General features: G+C 36.0%; 1 pseudogene; it reads left to right on the top strand.

Annotated features, from left to right (window-relative positions):
- The first annotated feature begins 560 nt into the window (after positions 1 to 560).
- Positions 561 to 19,822, top strand: part of LOC131658148 (cycloeucalenol cycloisomerase-like) — a 53,432-nt pseudogene continuing 34,170 nt past the window's right edge.

The raw sequence follows: 19,822 nt of genomic DNA, 5'->3' as shown, positions 1-19,822 counted from the left end.
ATATTGAAAATTTCTTTATCCACCTCCCTATGGGTCACCTCCAGCGAAAATCTCAACTTATCCCTGATTCGAAGATGCATTTTCGAAGTATTTTTTTTTTTAATTTTCTCAAATTTCGGAAGTGCACTTCCGAAAACACTAAATGGGGGGTGTAATATCGTTCCATCATTCGTATACTTTTGCAACTGTCTAAACAATTGGTAGAGTGTTCGAGTGAAAGTGAGAAGGGTCTCAATTTCAAGGAGAGCCTACGTCAAGGTTCACGGTAGTATTAGAAAAAAGGAGTTAAACTAGGAAATTTCAAATCAGACGAATTTGTATTTTTTACTATTAAGAGTGAATTTCCTTTTATTGGGTTAACGTCTTCTGTACGTAGGTGGTTTTGCAACAAACTAGGTTACTGATGACACTCGGTCATTGTGTAATATTTGCGAGCAATTTTAGATAACATGTAATTATGTATGTGTGGGTTATGAATTGGTGAATTGTGAATAGCATTTTGTTGATATACTACGTGATATGATATTCATGGTTTGTGTGAATGAATATATGCTATTTGAATGGACTTGGTTGTGGATAATTACTTGATGTATGTTGTACAATGTTTTGGCGGATAATTCGAATTGTGCGAATTATTGAGATATGTTTGGATAATTAAGGTTGTGTGATAATCTTAATTGCATATGTTTTGAACATTGATGTACAGGCATTCATGGGAAGATTGTACTCTGGTTGGCTTTGATCCTTGTGTGGAAATAGAGGCAGCTTTGTTCCATTGTGGATTCGGAAGCGGTGAACTATACGTTAATATTTTGAGGGCTTTTGATCTTGTTCGGATCAGAAGCGTGACTTTGGTTTCGATCGGGAGCGGTGAGCTTGATACTCACATGGTACCACATGCATGCGTCATATTAATTTGCATTTCGAGTCATATTGTCGATATGTGAGTGTTTGAATTGATGTGTTTGTTTGGTGTGGTAATTGTATTTGTGTTATGCGCAATACGTGTGAAACTTGTTCAAATTATGAAGTGTGATGAATGATTATGTTATGGTATACTATGTTTATTGCATATATATTATTTATTCATTATGATGTGAATTCTCACCTTTCTGTTTGAATGATGTTCAGTCGTGACATCGTGCAGGTTCCAACTAGTAGCGTTCTTGCACGAGGATTTAGCCGAGGAGCTTTTCGGTTTTATCGTTTTGAATTAGGTAGTGAGTCAAATGCTTTGATCATGTAACGCTAGGGGTTTTGAACTCATGTTTTCTGTATGTTCGGATATTGTTATCATTATGGTGTTTAACTTGATATTTTGGATATAACGTGTTGATGGCTATGTTGTCGAATGTTGAATTCATATCACATGTGTATATATAAGTTAATTATGTTATATGATTTGGTAGATGGATATAGTATGGGATATTTTTATTAAAATTACTTGAGATTTATTATTCCGCATGCGATATGCATAATGTGTGAAAGCATGAAGTTTCAAATTGTGTTATAAGATGATCAGTGCATGTTTGTATGATTTGCTTTGGGTTTTCATTGCTATGGAAACAACATGTGACGCCCTTTTGCTTATGCATTTTAAGTACTTTGTGAATATATATTGAATATTTGGGGTTAGAAAAGGGGTGTTACACACACAACATTCATGCTCACTCGTGTTTGCTTTCTATTTTATCCAATGGGCACAGTTAACTCAAAGACATGAGTGACTGAAGTGAAAGATAGAGTGAACAACATTCAATTTCGCATCTCATCTTGCGCAATCCCAAAATGAGTGGTAACTCATTTTCACTTCTCTCAATTCTCCAATTCATTCATATTATCATTTTCGATCACTCTTTCTAAGTATCTATTTCATTGTTTTCATCTTTGCCTTCTCCAAGCTTGTGGTTGGCTCCAAATCCCAGTAAAAGATGTGGCAAACTTTTCTTCACTCTCTATACCCCTTTCTGGCTCTCCCTTTGTCTTGGCATTGTTGTTCCTTTCAAACTTTACGAGGTTTTTCTTTCCATTTTTCTTCAAACTATATTCCTTTTCAATCATGTTTTTTTAACACAATTCTACTTTACTTGACAGAAATTTACTGAATTGGAGTTTTTACTTCTTGGCTTGGTCTCAACAGTTCCTACTGTCCTCATTCCAATCCTGCTCGCCAGTAAGGTGAAAAATAGTAATTTATGGTATGCACTATGAAACCTAAACAACTAGAATGACATCAATTTATTTTTATTAATGTATCAAATTTTCCAGGTTGATAAAGGCATATCTTGGAGCGATCGATATTGGGTCAAGGCAAGTGTTTTTAAGGGATACCATTTTCTGAATATTTATCATTCTTGTTTTTAACTGTGCGCCTTAAATTATGAATCAATGACACTGGAGTATTATTTTAGGAAATTTCTCTATAGACCTCCCAACCTTCTAGTCCACCTCTAGTGATAAACCCAAACTACCCCTGACTTCGGAAGTTCATTTCCGAAATGCAAGAAAAAGGCGTTTTCGGAGATGCATCTCCGAAAGCGCATTTTTTTTTTGAAAAAATTGTCTTATTTCGGAAGTTCATTTTCGAACACAGCATTTCGGAAGTTCACTTCCGAAATACTGCGCGTTCTGCAGATTTAACAAAACACTCCCCCTCCCCCATTCATTTACCCTAACTCAAATCAAAACACAACCCCTCTTCAAATTTTCTGCCAAAATCAAGTGTAAGATCAAAGAGCATTCCCAAGTCTTCTTCCAAACTCATCATCAAACACTAATTGGTAAGTTCTACATTGTTTTTTCAAGTTTTAGATCTATTTGAATAAACTCTAATAGGGTGTTTAGAAACTGAAAAAATCACATTAAGATAGGTTAGTACTGATATTAGGATGTTTAGTATGCATAAAAGTAGTTTTTGTTTAGGTTTTTTGGGTCTGCCATTGGAGGCTGTATTGAAGGTCTGCGCAGGGGTGTTTCGGAAGTTCATTTCCGAAAACACCTCCATCCCAGTTTTCAGAAATGAACTTCCGAACTGTACCAGAAGTTCATTTTTTTTTGTTTTTTCATTTGCCTCACATATTAATCGATTTCGATTGTTTACAGGAACATGTCAGGCAACCAACCAGCACGCATCAGACAGGGGAGAGAGTCCCAGACTGCGTCGGCTAGACGCGAGCGGGCGGCGGCGCAGCTGGCGTCGACCCAGGGACGGGGGCAGGGCCGGGGACGCCGTGTGCGAGTTCCCGTGGACGTGGGAGAGGGTACATCTGGTTCAGGATCTAGGAGTCGGCTGGCTCGGGCATCTTCTTCCCGCCAGCGAGAGGAGGAGGAGGAGGAGGAGGTGGCGGCAGTGACTTACCACGAGCCGGAGGGGGTACCGGAAGTTGACCCTCCAGCCGGGGAGGAGGATGAGCAGGAGGACGGCTATCCGGGATGGCCCTTTGACACCTCTGTGCTGATTCACTACTGTCATACCCCAAAATTTGCCCACATTATTTCTCCTATTCAAGTTTCAAATCCATATGCAAAGCTCCTAGACAAATTCTTCTGCACAAAGGCTCGGAACCAGGGTTTGATTAATTCAAGAGGAAATCACTGAATCAATGGTTCCAAGGCATCTCATATGGCTCAACATATCCCACATTACCTCCATGACAAGTATCAAGGCCTATCTCAAAGCATTGGTCATTCAAAAGCTCAGAAAGTCAAACAGTCGACTGTTTAACCTAAAAAGTCAACTGTGGTCAAAGCAAAGTCAAAACTCCTGATTTTTTGTCAAGATCCTCATATTGAAGTATCATTCACCATTTGATCAATAATTGATCATGGTTCACCAAGGAAAGATCAGAAATCAACAAATCAAAAAGTTTCTAAATTAGGGTTTTGTACAGGAAAAGTCAACTGAACTTTGACCAGCCATAACTCTCACATGAAACATCAGAAATTTTCCATCCAAAGCTCATTTTGAAGGAAATTTGATTCTCTACAATTTTTTCTCTCACATGCCAAGTCTAAAAATGCTTCATTTGAGAGATATGGACTAAAACATTATAGGTCATTTTCAAAAAGTCAACAAAAAGTCACTTTTTTCAAAAGGACACACAAGGAGCATGGAAAATGATTTTGATATGAGACCAAGGACACTGGTTAGAGGACTCTCTAAGGTTTCTAAAAAGTCTTATAACGCTTCCATATCTCAAAAATTGAGAGAGATAGGCTTTGTCAAAGTGGAGCTATTTTGGAGGGAAAAATGTGAAGAGAAAAGGTTCAAAACTCCAAAAATTTCCAAATGGGCCTATGTTCTTTTCATTTAATCTTCATCTAAGGCCCATACACATCCCAAGAATATGTTCTTTTATTTTTTATTATTTTTATTGATATTTTATGATTTGTATTTATTGAAAATCATAATTTAATCATGTAAAATAATAAAAATAAGAGATATGATTTCCTTCAATTTTAGGCCAAAGATTCAATCAATATATTCTCCTAAAAACAAATCAAATTCGTGCATCCAAAATTTGGTGAGAAAAAGATTGATCATGGCCATATTTGGAAACATTAAATACAATATTTTCAATCAAATTTTCCAAAATTGAAATCAAAGATTCAAAGAGATTCTTGCCAATTTTATTAACCCTAATCACTCTCCTATAAGTACCTAACAAGTCCAAGATGCAAGGGTTCACAATCTCTGCAGTTTAAAGGCCATACCCGAGCTTGCAAGAAACGGAAAAAATCTCAAATTCGAATTTGAGATACAGAGCAATTGGATCGATTCTAAGCATTGCAATCCATTCCTTGAAGACCACTGAAGGTGTTTGGATCATCGCACGCGATCAATACCCTCAGAATCGTCCCCTATTCAACTCGGTTTTGGGTGGAAGGGACGATGACGTGTCGTCACGTGAGTGGCCCATTTGAAACGATCTTGGCGCGTTCCCACTTCCCCCAGAATTGGATCCAGTGCGATACGCAACACGCGTTAGCATGCATCCTCACCATCACAGCCACCGGATCTCACTAATGTCCCATCTGACGCTACAGACCACGCAAGTGCATCATAACCATGCGCGTGCGCCGCACCAGATCATAGCTAAGTTTTTTTGCAATTTTTTTTTAATTTTAATTATATCACTTGTCTTTTTTTCTTTCTTATTTATTTATATATATATATATATATATATATATATATATATATATATATATATATATATATATATATATATATATATATATATATATATATATATATATATATATATATATATATATATATATACCATAATAACTATTATATGTATTATGTTCAAAAGGTTTTTTTAAGTTGATAACAACAACTTATTTATTTAACTATTTCCTTTTAATATTTATATTATTTAAATTATTTATTTATATTAGTATTTACTATATTTAAATTATTCTAATTATTATTTAGTTATTTCCTTTTAAATATTTTCAAAATTCATATATATATTATTTAATTCACAAAAATTCCTAAAAAATATATTTCACACTCGATTTTATATTTATCCCGATTTAATTAATTAGGTCGAGAGACCAATAATTAATTTAAATCGTTGGTATTTTCTTATTTCGATTCGTACCCTAATCAGGGTTTACGAAGATCATGCCCTACACTGAATATTTCTCTTATGCCTTTTCAGGGTTATCAACATGGTTTCTTCCGACTATGCGCCCGATCAAAAACCCAGAGTTAAGTAATTTTATTTAATTCAATTTAAATTTCATTTAGTTTATCTTAAATATTAGGGTTTGTTTTGCATTCATCCCTTCTGCCTTACCTTTTTCAGGATCAACCCTAAAGGCGCCTTAGCAACCATATCAAATCAAATTCAAAAGCTAAGTATTATCCCGTATCTAATTTTCAAATAATCGTTTTTCATTTTATTTTGTTTCCTTAATAAATTAGGGATAAAATTAAATATCAATGAACTGCCTATACACTCACGCCTTATTTGTTTCTTTGCTCATTCCTAATGGTCAGAGTCGATGCTTCTGGCAAACCCTTGCCCTCAACCCCGTCAGGCAAACGCCAAGCTAAGTACCTTCTCCCTATTCTATTTTTTTTATTTATTATCCTATTTTCTTTTGTAGTTAATGAGGTTTGCCCTCGAATTTGATAATGCACTCACTATATGTTTTCTGTCTTGTCTTTTTCCTTTTCAGGGTTTATCAATTGCCAAAGTTACGAGTTTGGTAACCCTAAACCTTAACTCTAATATTTTCTGTTTTAATTTTTAATTATATCCCGCTGGTTTCAATTCCCCTCTCCTCCGCTGGTTACAATTTCCCTTCCCCATTATTATTGTTATATTATTGTGTGGTTAGTAATTCTAGGGAGTGCAAGCCTGTTAATTGAATTAGAATAACTAATTATAAGATAATTTGATTGAATTAACCACGTGATTGTTGCACCCACACACTCTTTTGGGGTAACCTCTCTGTTGCCTTGTTGCCTGTTGCCTGTTGCCTTGTTGCCTGTTGCCTGTTGCCTGTTGCCTTTGTGCTTTTAAAAGCGCTCTGGTAGACCCCCCCTTTAAGAGCGCTTTCCTGGAAAAAGCGCTCTGGTAGGACCCCCTATAAGAGCGCTTTCCTGGAAAAAGCGCTCTGGTAGACCCCCCTTTAAGAGCGCTTCTTAGTAAAAGCGCTGGCAAAGACCAGTAAAAAAGCAAAAAAAATTAAAAAATTACGCAGCATACAAAAGCGCTTTTGGAAAAGCGCTCTGGTAGGCCCCCCTATGAGAGCGCTTTTTCCAGACAAAGCGCTCTCATAGGGGGGCCTACCAGAGCGCTTTTCCCAAAGCGCTTTTGTATGCTGCGTAATTTTTTAGTTTTTTTTGCTTTTTTACTGGTCTTTGCCAGCGCTTTTACTAAGAAGCGCTCTAGTATGTGGACCTTTAAGAGCGCTTTTTAGAAGCGCTGTAGTTGCTAAATGAGGTATTTTTATGTGCAGCCTATAATTTAATCCTCCCAGTCGACCTGTAATGTTTTCGACCTGTAATATTTTCGACCTGTAATATATTTTCGACCTGTAATATATTTTCGACTATATTATTTCAGCCATCAGTAAGACAATATATATACTAATATATACCATTATAATATCCAAAATTATATATATACATCATTACAAAATTATATATATACATCATTACAAAATCAACAATATTATAGTTCAAATCTGCATGAAAAATTGCTTAATATAAAATTGACACAATTCCTCTTTGATTTCTTCTAACTTTAGCTTCGAGTACCCAGCAGCACGGAATTCGTCAAGGTACTATAAAACAAAAACATAATATGAATAATATATTTAGGTAAATGTAATAAATTATATGAAATTATCTTAAGTTATAACTTTATACCGTGGGAGGAATCTCTAATTGATTCGCCTGAATGATTTCTTTCATAAACCTCAATACAAAGTATCCGCAGTCTGAACTGTTACGCTGTAGCGGACACTACATAGAAAAACAAATAAGATTCTATATAAGTTGTCTTGTTTTACCAAGTAGCATAAATATTATAAGCAAATTTGTGAAAAGTAATGTACCTGCACTTCGATCCAGGTGATGTTGTTTGATTTAGTCCGGGATACCTGTGCGTCCCGTTGACTACGGAATACTTGTATTGATCTAATTAACAAATATATAAAAGCATATGTTTAGATCAATCCCACAAATAAGTAAATATATAAATATACACGAATATATATTTAGAACGATCCCACTTACAAATCAACGATTTCCTTCATGGCCGGATAATTGGTCCATTCACCCTTTACCGAATTCAGATAATACACGACTTCCCTTATCGGGTTGATAGCAAGCAGCAACCAGTGTGCTCTATAAATTAAAACAATAGGTTATATGAAAATATTGCTATACACTAAAGAAACAGAGATTAGATGAATAAAGAATGAGAAACTAACCCTACTGGTCGGGTATTATACGCCCAAAGATGCAGACATTCTGTATTGCCGGTGGACATGAATCTATCGACTAAGCGCTGTCTAACAGATTCCGGATCCGAAACAATTTCCATTCCGCTGCAATGGGCGGAAGACACGAACCGGAATCTGTTAGACAATGCAGTCCCGCGCAACACTCTGTCATACAACAACCTTAAATAAAAACATAATAAACATTAGATTCTTTTCATTGAAAAGTGTAAATAAATTATATTGTGGGACTAATTAAATAATATATCGGATGAGTGAATATTACCGGATGTATGATTGCATATTACTGACGCCTAGTTGATCCTGGTTAAAAATCTCTTGCAAGTCTTCAATTGTAATATGTGACTTGAACTCAATACCGAAGACACTTTCATCCATATCGATTTCCCGTAAAGCACCATCCTTCATATCGGACATATCAACCATTGTTGCGAGTGTCGCCCGGTATCGAGGCACAAAAGCACCGCCTTTTCTTGCCGCTTGCTTCGGAGGACCACTGGGTGGTACGCTACGAACCTGCTGCGTCACTTGTTGTGACTCCCGAGCGGATGCCTAAAAATCATATAAGTTAGGTAAAATATAAAATCATGCATATTTTGATTCAGATTATATATTAACACTTTAAATGTACCTCTTTTAGCGATGCAACAGACTCCTCCTCCTGTAAAATCCCTTTACCCTTAATTGCGGGTTTTATAGGAGCAGTCTAAAAATAAAATGTAAAACATAATTAATAAACGGTTTAGAATTGACATTCGAAAACTAAATGATTCATAATCGTTTTCAATTTACCTCATCACTAATGGTAATGAGCTCCGAGGGCCATGCAACAAACGATCCTATTGCATCTCGCAGCAATGTCGTCTCTGAGACCATGTCAGGTACCGGTAGAATCGCATCACGATCTAATACAACATCCACCGATACTTTCAGGTGTCCATCCGGGAGCGGTCTGTGGTGAAGTAAATCTCCCGAAGTGTTGTGCACTTTTCCCTTGCCAACTAGTCGATAATTCGGTTCCGATAAGTATAGTTGGCAAGATGAAATGCCCTAAACCAAAAGTAAATATAAAGTCATTATCATTAATAAAATAGAACAGTTTGTAAGGAAAAAAACTTATAATTACCTCGGGAAATTTCTTTTGATAGTTGATACTAGCCTTATCACTAGTTTCTCTCACCGATGAAGTGTTGCACTTTTCTCTCATATACATATCTTTATCTCTTTGCAATTCAGAGACCTGTGCTTGCAATTCCTGCAACTTTTGCAACACTTCTTCATTGGTAAGATTTGATCTTCTCCTAGAACTCTTATAAAAAGAGGTTGGAGTCACACCATGACCCTTACCCCTCACCCGACCGGGATACTCGGGAGCATCTAGTACTCTACTAAGTACGCTCTCCTCACCGGTGGATGCCGATTGCGACAAGGTCTCCTGTAATTCATTTACATTTAAATAATTATTAGTGGAGATAAAAAGTCATTTATATATTAAAAAACATTTGATTTAATTAAAGACACAGTATTATACTTACACATTCAGTATAAACTCTCTGAACATCGGGATCGACAGCGTGATTCTTGCCCACACGAGCTTCCTTCCACAACACATGTACAGGAAGTGAAGCTTCCTCACTTTTAGTCTCCTCCAACTATGCATTGACACAAACGATAAAATCGTCAATTAAAACATGCACATGTAGACAATTAATTAAATCGAATTTCTATTTACTTACAATTTTATCCTCTAAGCGTGCATATCCCAAACGCCCTTTTTTGTATGGATACGCGGGTTTGGATGCTCTCTCCCTATTCGTGGCACTCTTTTTCTGAAAAGCTTCATCTCTTTGCTTTACAAACTCAGCCCAATCTGCTTCATCAATGAAGGTCGCATACTTTGTTGGCCGTCCCGGTGCATCTTCAAGAAATTTTCCATCTTTATCCTTAAGATAGGTGTTTGTCAAAAAACTTTTCCACCCTCTATATCTCTTGCCGGCCAAACTAAGTATGTAGCTTTTACGTTCATCTGGTATCTCAAAAGTCCTCTGCAAAAAAACGTACGCATAGTGTGTTAGTATAAATAATTTAAACAATTTATCGTCAAGATAATAACAACAATTAACCATATATGATATATACCTGAAGCTCTTCCCAAATCGCTTGTTTTTTCTCCTCCAATTCTAAATTTTTCGTCTTCGATTTCCAGGTAGCTATGGAGACTGGAATATGCATACGGACAAGTGTACCAATATAACTTGTCAACTTTGCAGAATTAGGACCAATTGGTTGTTTATCAGAATTCCATTCCAATCGGTATACTAATCCTTGGTCTCTATGTCGTATGATATCCCTCATAATAGTGATGCCTCGTGCAACCTCTTTTGCTTCAGTATCAGGTGGAGCATTTGTATCCGAAGCAACTCTTTCTTGTGAGTTTTCTTGTAAGTTTTCAGGTGGGTTTTCAGGTGGAGCATCTCTATCTGAAGCCATTGAACCTGTATCAAACAAACTAAAGCACATTAGTACACTATTAATAAGCTAACAATCTATACAAGTCAAATGGAAGTCAAACCATGCATGTACAAGTAAATCGGAAACGAAATCGGTACAAATCAAAATAAGCGTAAAAAAAGAAAGTTATCGGAATTGAACGAAATTTACATGGCTATGGTAAAACGTCGCCACGGACTCAAAAACAAAGTCGGTTTTCCGAAATTCAGACCCTAAGCCCGACTTTTGATTACGGGCAGAAGCAAAACCGATAAAAAAAATAGTCCCGAAATGTAAAGATAAGTGCATGAGCAGCTCCGGAATCGTCAAAATAGTATAGTTACATGTAAAGAAGTCAACAAGCAAGGACACGGCATTCGAAGCGGGTCTTTGGAGTTCGCAACCGCAAACTCAACAAATTCCCATACCCCTTTCTCGTACTCTTTCGACAATCGGTTTGAATTCATCCATGTCTTATCCATGTCTTAATTAAGCTAAACAACAACGGTCAAACTTCCACTCTTCACAAGTAACCCCTATGGCGAATTCAATTCACAAAGTTAGTAAGTACCTCCTATATTAACTCTCTAAACACATAAAACTAATGTGTTTCTGTCAAAACGCAAAGTATAAACGGAATGAATCCGAAGCAATAAAACGTAACATATATAATCACACAATTTCAGACAAATTCATCATAATACCAGTAATTTGAGAAAGAAATTTACCTCGGATGTTACCGAACTCAAGAAAACGCCAAACGTCGAACTAGGCTGGGAAACGATCAAACTTTCACTATACACAAGTTACCCCTATAGCAAATTCACAAAGTTAGTAACCACCAAGACAAAATCGATTGAACAAAGGAAATCAACAATAGTTTGATGTGTGTACATACTCCTAAATATGTAGTACCAGAGTCAATGATACGAGCTCCAAAGAGATCCAAAGTTATCAATCCAGTCAGACCTATACAAGAAATTCAATTCAATGTATGATTATAATAAGAATGGGTGAATAGCTCATGATGCAGTTAAATAAAAGTATATAATATATATTTTATCAAATTCCAAAATCTATATAGCTATGTATGTACTAGCTAGGGTTATTGTTGTTGTTATTATATATAAATAAAAGTATATAATATATAATATATATTATATATTATATAGTTTATATATATGCATAATACTGTTTGGTGCAGTATTGTCCATCTCAAACTTCCAGATATGTATTCATCAAATAGTTCCCTCAATGGAAATAACCTAACATTTTCCTCTAATTCAAGAAATACTCAAGTAAAAAACTCTTGTAGCTGCTGCCATCAGATGGGATTTTCATAAAATTTCTTTCATTGTTAATAATAATAAATATGATAGTTATATCACTCAAAGCCCTTGCGCAGTTTCCCAACATCATTTGGACTTAACAAGCAAAATGTTTGCTTGACAAAATTCATACTTATCAACTGATCAAATGCAAAGTATAAGACTCACTACAGATCAAAGACGCTGAAGAATTTAAATCTTAACAAGCTCTTAAATTCATTTCTACAAAGAAACTTATATTGTACAAGCTTGACCCAAAAGAAACAGTTAGAAACTGCGCTATTTCTTAGAAACTTCGTAGTAACTACCTTTTCACTAAATTAAGAAATATTGTAGGATAACTTCATGTGAATTCTAATGAATGAAAAACTGTCTGTAATGTGAGTTTTATGGCATATGGAGGGAATGGTATGATTTTAGTGCTGGTCTCTGTTTCATGAGATGTTTCATTTTTATTTATGTTCATACTGATACTATTATATATTCATTTTTATATCATTTAATTTATATTCAGTTTTATGCCCAAATATATGATGGGCATCGGTTATGCCACTAGCTAGTTATATAACTTTACACGTATGTATATACCGACATGCCTCAAAATCCACTACATATATCATCATTGGTAGAGAAATATTGCACCTCCTCCACTATCTTATACAACAGTCAAGAAACTTTACTCACAATTTCAATTCTACTAAGATAACAAGAGACTCACAATTTCAATTGTACTAAGATAAGAAGAGACTAAGGACATAAATGGAGACCACAAATTAAGAATAAGAGCCTCTTGTTGTACCCCAAAATTTGCCCTCATATAATTATAAATGTCATTTTATTTCGGTTAGATGACATGGTACAATTGGTAAGGAGGTAAGCTTGCAGGTATAAGGTCCCAGGTTCGAATTCCACTACTGACTTTTTGTTTCTAACTTTATTTCTGTTTTAAAACTATCCTAAAAAAAAAAACACAAGAAATAAGCTTTTTATTATTTAATCTTTAATTTTTGTTTTTATTTATTTAGCAAATAAAAAAATATAGATTTTCTTTTATTTAAGTCATAAATTCATGCATTTTATAGCCCACAAAAAAAAAAAAAAAAAGGTTTTAATTTGTTATTTCATGCATTTTTGTGTCTTAGTGGTCAAGTAAAACATTTTTAGAAAGATTATAATATAATTGATAAAATACAGCAAGAAATCAAAATGAAATTATATTTGATTTAATTTTTTGATTGTATTTAATTAATTACCTTATTTAGTTGAGCTAGTTTTATTAATATAAATAGCTAACATTTTCATCATACGGGGACTAACAACGAACCCTATTCCTCCACCGTCACTCTCGACAAATCCACACATACTTTCTCCACTATTCTAACAAACAATTTCTACCTAGTGCATGTTTCCAGATTTTCTATCACCATGTTTTTCTTTTTATCAATTAACAATTACATATTTTCTAACCTCTAAAAAAAACATTCCACTAACCACTCACAATTTAGCATTTCACGTTTTTTCCTTATACACACTATCACACTCTTTGCACAAAACTAAACAAAATTGCAAGCCCTTTTTATAAACAAATCATCAAGGAAAATCCAGTTTCAAACTCAACCAAACATCATAACCTGTAACACAAACATCCAATTCCATATCCAAATTTAACTCAAATAACACAACCTTTAATTATGTAACTTTTTCCATTTTTGTTTTGTTTCAATTTTTTACTGTAGGTTGTCGCTAAAACATCTCAGTGATATGAGAACCCCCATGGATGCAGCCTCTTCCGGCGAGTCCGATGCGAATCACCAGCTTACAAATCTCCCGTCGTGACTTTGAATCGTAACTACCACGCGCTACCATGCTGATGCAGGAATCGAGCCAAAACAACCACCGATCCACGATAGCATCACTCTGCTATCATTGATTTATTTTCGGTTTAAAACTATGTGCTGTTGGTTTTGATTTTTTTTCAGGATCGGAATTATTTCGATAATAGCTCAGATCTAAAGCTCTCGACAAAAACCGAAGAGGACCCTGCAACCGCGAAACCACCGTGAATCCTACGGCACAACATCCTCAGATCCAACCTTTGGATTTCAACAAATCCAGATCTAAGGAACAGAATCGAAGGCTCACTATAGACGTGCAGGAGAGAGATGCAGGGGATCAACGCCCTGTTTTTCCTCTTTTTCTCATTATTATTGTTTATTGTTTTATTATATTAATTAACTCATAAAAATAACCAAAAAAATCACAAACTATTTTTTAATTAACCTTTAGGATTTAAATCAATTAGTAAATTAGGACTTAATAATTTTAAATATAACCATTTTACTTAGATTTTAATTAATTTAATAATTTTAATTTAGTTAACTTTATGAAATAATTTAGTAATTAATTTTTAATATAGGGTTTAATCAAATAGTTTTAAGTTAATTTTAATTTGCTAATTAACCCTTGTTTTAATTGTGTCCGATTTCTTCTCTCATCTCAAAAATCCCGTGTATGGCGCATGATTGTTTTATTTTATTTAAGATATTAGAATGTACATAGGTGAAAAATATGTAAGTATCATAGTGAATATTTTTATGTTTCCGCACCTTTAAATTCCTGTATTTTTAATTATTATTCTGCTTAGATGTATGATAATTAGGGCATGTATGGCAAGATAATTTAATCAAACGCTAGCTAACTTAAGTACAAGATTAAATACTCGAATCTAATTCACTCGCACTCACTCACCTCTAGGGTACGCCCCTCTCGGTTGCCTTCATTTAAAGGTCGTGTCCCTCGAATGTAGAGGTACCAATTAGCAAAGTCCCTCGATTGAAAATCATTGCAAAGATCATAAGTCCCTCGATGACCCGCGATGTCGCCTCAATAATATGATCTAGTCCCTCGAGTGGTTGCCTACGAAACAATGATTGTCTCTTCGAATATTGCTAAAGGTACCTCTACCCGTTGCCTTCAAACGACCTCGATGACCCTTCGATGACCCGCACGTCCAATATAACAAGGACTACCTACTCATATATAGTATGGATAGTCCTGGGAACTTTAAAATTTACAGAAAAAGACCAGTTAAATAGGGTAGTGCTCTTAAACTGCCTAGCTTAATAAAAATATCTTTTCAATATCATTTCAAAAAAACTAAGGCTATGCATTTACGCTAAAGTCCTTATGCTTCTTTCAAAATAAACAAACAATATGAGCTAAGCAAGTTAAGAGCCCGTAGATAACTACGGATGAAAAGGGTGCTTACACCTTCCCTTTTCATAACTTACCCCCCGAGCCCGTTTTCTTTCAAAAAAGGTCTTTTTCTGTACTTTTTACCTTTCCTAACATTGGACAAAATAAAAGTCGGTGGCGACTCTTGCTCACCGCAACATTGTTGCATATTAAAAATAAAAGTCAGTTCACCGAGAAAGGTCAATGATATGAGCTCCCTAGAACCCGATCTTTATCTAGGATAGGTTGAACCAACTAAACTTCAGTAGGAGGGTACTTACCTTTGAACTTCATGCAAGCCTTTAAACCTAAGGCTACTTGTGTGACTTGTTTGTATTCATTATCTAACCGTTGGTTTTCTTGCAAGGTTTGTTTATACCCTAATCGTTTGGTTTCCTTGCAGGATTTGTTCATACCCTAACAGGTTTTGTGTGTAGGACTTACTTGTCCATATTACCTTATGCTTTTACCTAACATGCTGACTAACCTTTTTCAAGGATCTTAGGGATCCATAACACATACTTTCCAGGTACTATGGAAGGACTATCAAGAGCCTAAATTTATATCAAGGGGCAAGAGGATTTATTTTCCTCTAGCCAGATGCCTTCAAACTCAAGGGTACAATTCCTATCAAGGGGCAAGAGGATTTATTTTCCTCTAGCCACATGCCTTCAAACTCAAGGGTAAAATTCCTATCAAGGGGCAAGAGGATTTATTTTCCTCTAGCCAAATGTCTTCAAACTCAAGGGTACAGTTCTTATCAAGGGGCAAGAGGATTTATTTTCCTTTAGCCACATGCTCTTAAGCTCAAAAAGTACCATACCCTGAATCAGAGGCTATGACCCACTGGATATGGTGAGCCTGATTCTTAAAGAAGGACGTTCAGAGATGGAAGTCGTAGTTCTTCAACAAAGCTGCAACTACATTTCAATGTTGCAAATTGGGTTCCAAAAAGATCCTTGAAAACATTGCATATGCATTTGCATACATATCATTGCATAACAGGTCTCCAGACAACGAGCTTATCATTTTCTGCCTCAAATCCCTAAAGCTTGATACTTACAACTCCTTTGTGGCTTCGTCAGAATCTTCTTCTTAGAAGTAATCTGTAGTTCAGATACGAACACTTGGTTTGGTTTCCTCTCTGGGGCACTTGGTCAGTAGATCGATAATTGCCAACCAATCCGAGATAAGGTACAAGACTTGATTGATGCAAAGGCTATCATATTCACACTTGCAGGCCAAATTTGAAGTTCTCCTTCGACTCAATGGACCTTCTGAAGCAATAAGTCCATACGGAGAAAATCTCCTCAATGTTGGCAATTCGTAATTTCATGCATTTTCATGCGTAATCTTTCTTGTTCTTGTTCAATACTGTCTATATGCAATACTTGTTTATTTTTGAACTATAATAATGATGCATTGAATATGTTTGTCTTGAAAAAATCCATTCGCTCTCTCTCTAATATGTTTTTATTTGCTTGTGATACCAAAATCTCAGTGATAAAGCATGATGACTCTGAAGGGAGAATGACGAACCTATAATACCTATAATCTCAAATGGTATGCTTTCGAGTAAAACCCTGTTGATGATGTACAGGCATTGATTCAGATCCCTAAACACTGGAGATATAAGGAAGTTAGTCCCTTGTCAACCCCTTTGAGCCTTGAAGTAGGAGTTTATTTTTCTATACGAGAAAACCCTCGCATTTAACCCAGGGGCAGGGTAGTGTTCAGTTAACCTGGTTGAGCATTCAAAATTCATCAGGAGCACACATATAAGGATACAACAATGGTTATCCTTCAAAAGGTTGAGGAAAAGTCGAGACCGCAATGGTCATCTCTCGCGCAATAAGAGGTCAAATATGACGATACAACAACGACTATCCCTCGTCGACCAAGAAATGAGGCAGTCACAATCTTTCCAACAAATCAAAGACGTCTTAGGATCATACGACTTGCTCAAAAAAAAAAGAAAAAGAACGAATTAAAAAAAAAAAAAAAGAAGAAAGCCCGCTAAGTCAATAACTTGAAAACAAATGACTAAGGCAAAAGTTAGGGCATCCCGCTGGACTTCAAACTCAGAATTCAAAAGAATTTGTCCAGGCAAAAGTTAGGGAAACAAAAAAGATCCTCAACAAAAGGGGCAAATTCGTGTGTCTATAAATTCAAGATCGTGTGATCAGACACCAATAATAAAAGGTAAGTGACTGCCATGTCTAAACACCTCATCGATTCCTTAATCGTCTCAAACTCCTCTTGAAGGATGAATGCTCGCATCAAGTTAACTGAACTTAGGTTGGAGAACATCACGAAGGGGGTGGGTGTTAGGAGTAAATTAATGGTAAATTCATGTGTTAATATAAGTGATTTCTTCTCTAAACCAATGCAAAAATGTGATGAATCCATAGGTTTTTATTAAGAATTGAACTGAATAAGTTTAGTTCGTGCGTAAAGCAAATCGAATCACTTGTGGGTGTTATTGTTGCAGGTTTTGAGCTGAATAAGAACTTAAGAAGAACATGAGGAGGAAAGAAAGCTGGAAGTCTCAAAGGCTGAAGAAAAAGATGGAAAGTACAAAGGGCGCGCCGCGAGAGTTCCTAGGCGCGCCGCGAAAATACTTCTGTTTGAGGGGCGCGCCGCGCCAGCCCGTTGCCGCGCCGCGGCCTCGGCGTTAAAAGCCCAAAAGTTCTGTTTTAAAGCCCTAGTTTTCCAAGTGGTAAGATATACTTTGTGGGAGCGAAATTAGGAGAGCTATCTGATTCTGAAGCTGAGAACAACAATTGAAGGTGGATTCTTTACCAATCGAAGACATTCTATTGATGAAGATGAATTCCTCCATTGATTCTTGTATGTTCTTCATGTCTATGGAGAGCTAAATCCCTCTTGTTGAGTCTAAGGTAGTAGTTAACCTATGAATATACATTACCATTGATTAATTCCTGTGAACAATTGTTTGAATTTATTATCAATAAGAAACCTTGCTTTTAATTTACATCATTGTTGAATCTTTGATCGAAAGAAAGGATTTAACTTTTGCCCTAGGTTACTATATTGATTCAATTGCAATTTGCAGAGATGGAATTGTAATTGGGTTTTCATAATTATCGTTCTTAATTACTATTATCGTTATTGTGATTTGGAGAGATCGAATCTCATACCGGTAAAAGTTATCTAATTTGATTTGCAGACATGGAATCTTATTTGAGGATAAGTGAAGATAATGATTCAAAGGATTGTTCTATTGAGAATTAATTGATAATTGTATAGGATTAGGTTGATGAACCCTAAAGACTCAACATCTTTCTTTAATTGTTAACACAAAGTCCTTTACTTGCTTTTATTTTATTATTTGCTTTTGATATTATTATTAGTATAAAACAAACCAAACCAAATTTCTCAACTCAAAATAAACAACTATAGAACGGCAGTGATATTAACCAATCCCTGTGGATACGATATATTACCGAAAATATTTACCCACAAATACTTTCAACAAATTGGCGCCGTTGCCGGGGATTGGTGTCAATATTGCATGCATTGCAATAGTTCTTATTTTGAGTTTTAATTTTTATTTTCTCTATTTGGTTGTTTCACGTGTTTGCTAGTTTTGCAGAAGATTGTGTATGCGCAGCAAAGTTTCTAGCGATCAACTTCTTTTTGATCCCGAGATCGAAAGGACCGCTAGGAGGTTAAATAGCAAAGCACGAAAAAGAGCGAACATAGCAAAAGCAAGAGACAACGCAACCGCGACATCGTCACAACAACTTGAAACCATTGACGAGTCGCAAGAAGGATTCTTCTTTCACGAACTATTCACGGAGGAAGAACCGGAAGTTTTTATACAACCTACTGTTGGCAACATGGCTGCTAATGGTCCATGTGCTAATAGTCCAAGACTCAATCCTCAGTTCGCGAGAACTGCCGCCAACGGGCGACCGACAGAACTGAAGACCGGTATCATACAATTGATTTGTGCAAGTCCTTTCGCCGGATTGGACCATGAAGACCCGTACACGCATCTTACTCGATTCTATGAGTTAGCGGGCACTACGGGTGTCGCTCAAGCTGATGAGGAAGCATTATTTAAGAGGTTGTTCCCACACTCTTTGCTATCTAAGGCAAAGGATTGGTATCTGGATCAACCCGAGGTAGTGATGACAAATTGGAACACATTGGAAGAAAAATTTCTGGAAAGGTTTTACTCTCAAAACCGATTCTTCGAAGCAAAAACAGCAATAGCAGTATTTTCTCAAGGTAGTAATGAATCTTTGAATGAAGCATGGGAAAGGTATAAAGCTATGTTGAGAAAGTGCAAAGGACACGGTTTTTCAGACGTTGACCAAATCCATATGTTCCGTAACGGTCTCACAGCTACAAACAAGACACTTTTGGACGCCACAGCTGGTGGTTCTCTCATGTCCAAAACACCTGAAGAAGCTACTCAGATAATAGAGCGAATGGCTCTAAATGATCGTCAAGGCAATCATGATCGAACAGTAAGAGATAAGAAACCCGGTATGTTAGAGTTGAACAACAGTGATGCTCTACTTGCTCAGAACAAATTGCTAACTTCACAAGTGGAACTTTTGACACAACAAATGTCTAAATTACCACAACAGATCAAGGAGCTGAACTGGGTATCTAATTCATATCAAGTTGCTAAGTGCGAATTGTGCAAGGGAGATCATCAAACAGGATTCTGTCCACCAGTGCAAGAAGAAGAAGTGAATTACATGAACAATAACCAAGGACAAAGGCAGAATCAATATCAGAACCAGCCATAC

Source organism: Vicia villosa, linkage group LG3 (assembly GCF_029867415.1).
Source record: "Vicia villosa cultivar HV-30 ecotype Madison, WI linkage group LG3, Vvil1.0, whole genome shotgun sequence".
NCBI lineage: Eukaryota > Viridiplantae > Streptophyta > Magnoliopsida > Fabales > Fabaceae > Vicia > Vicia villosa.
The sequence above is the reverse complement of the archived record's forward strand: the minus strand, read 5'-3'. Positions and strand labels throughout refer to the sequence as shown.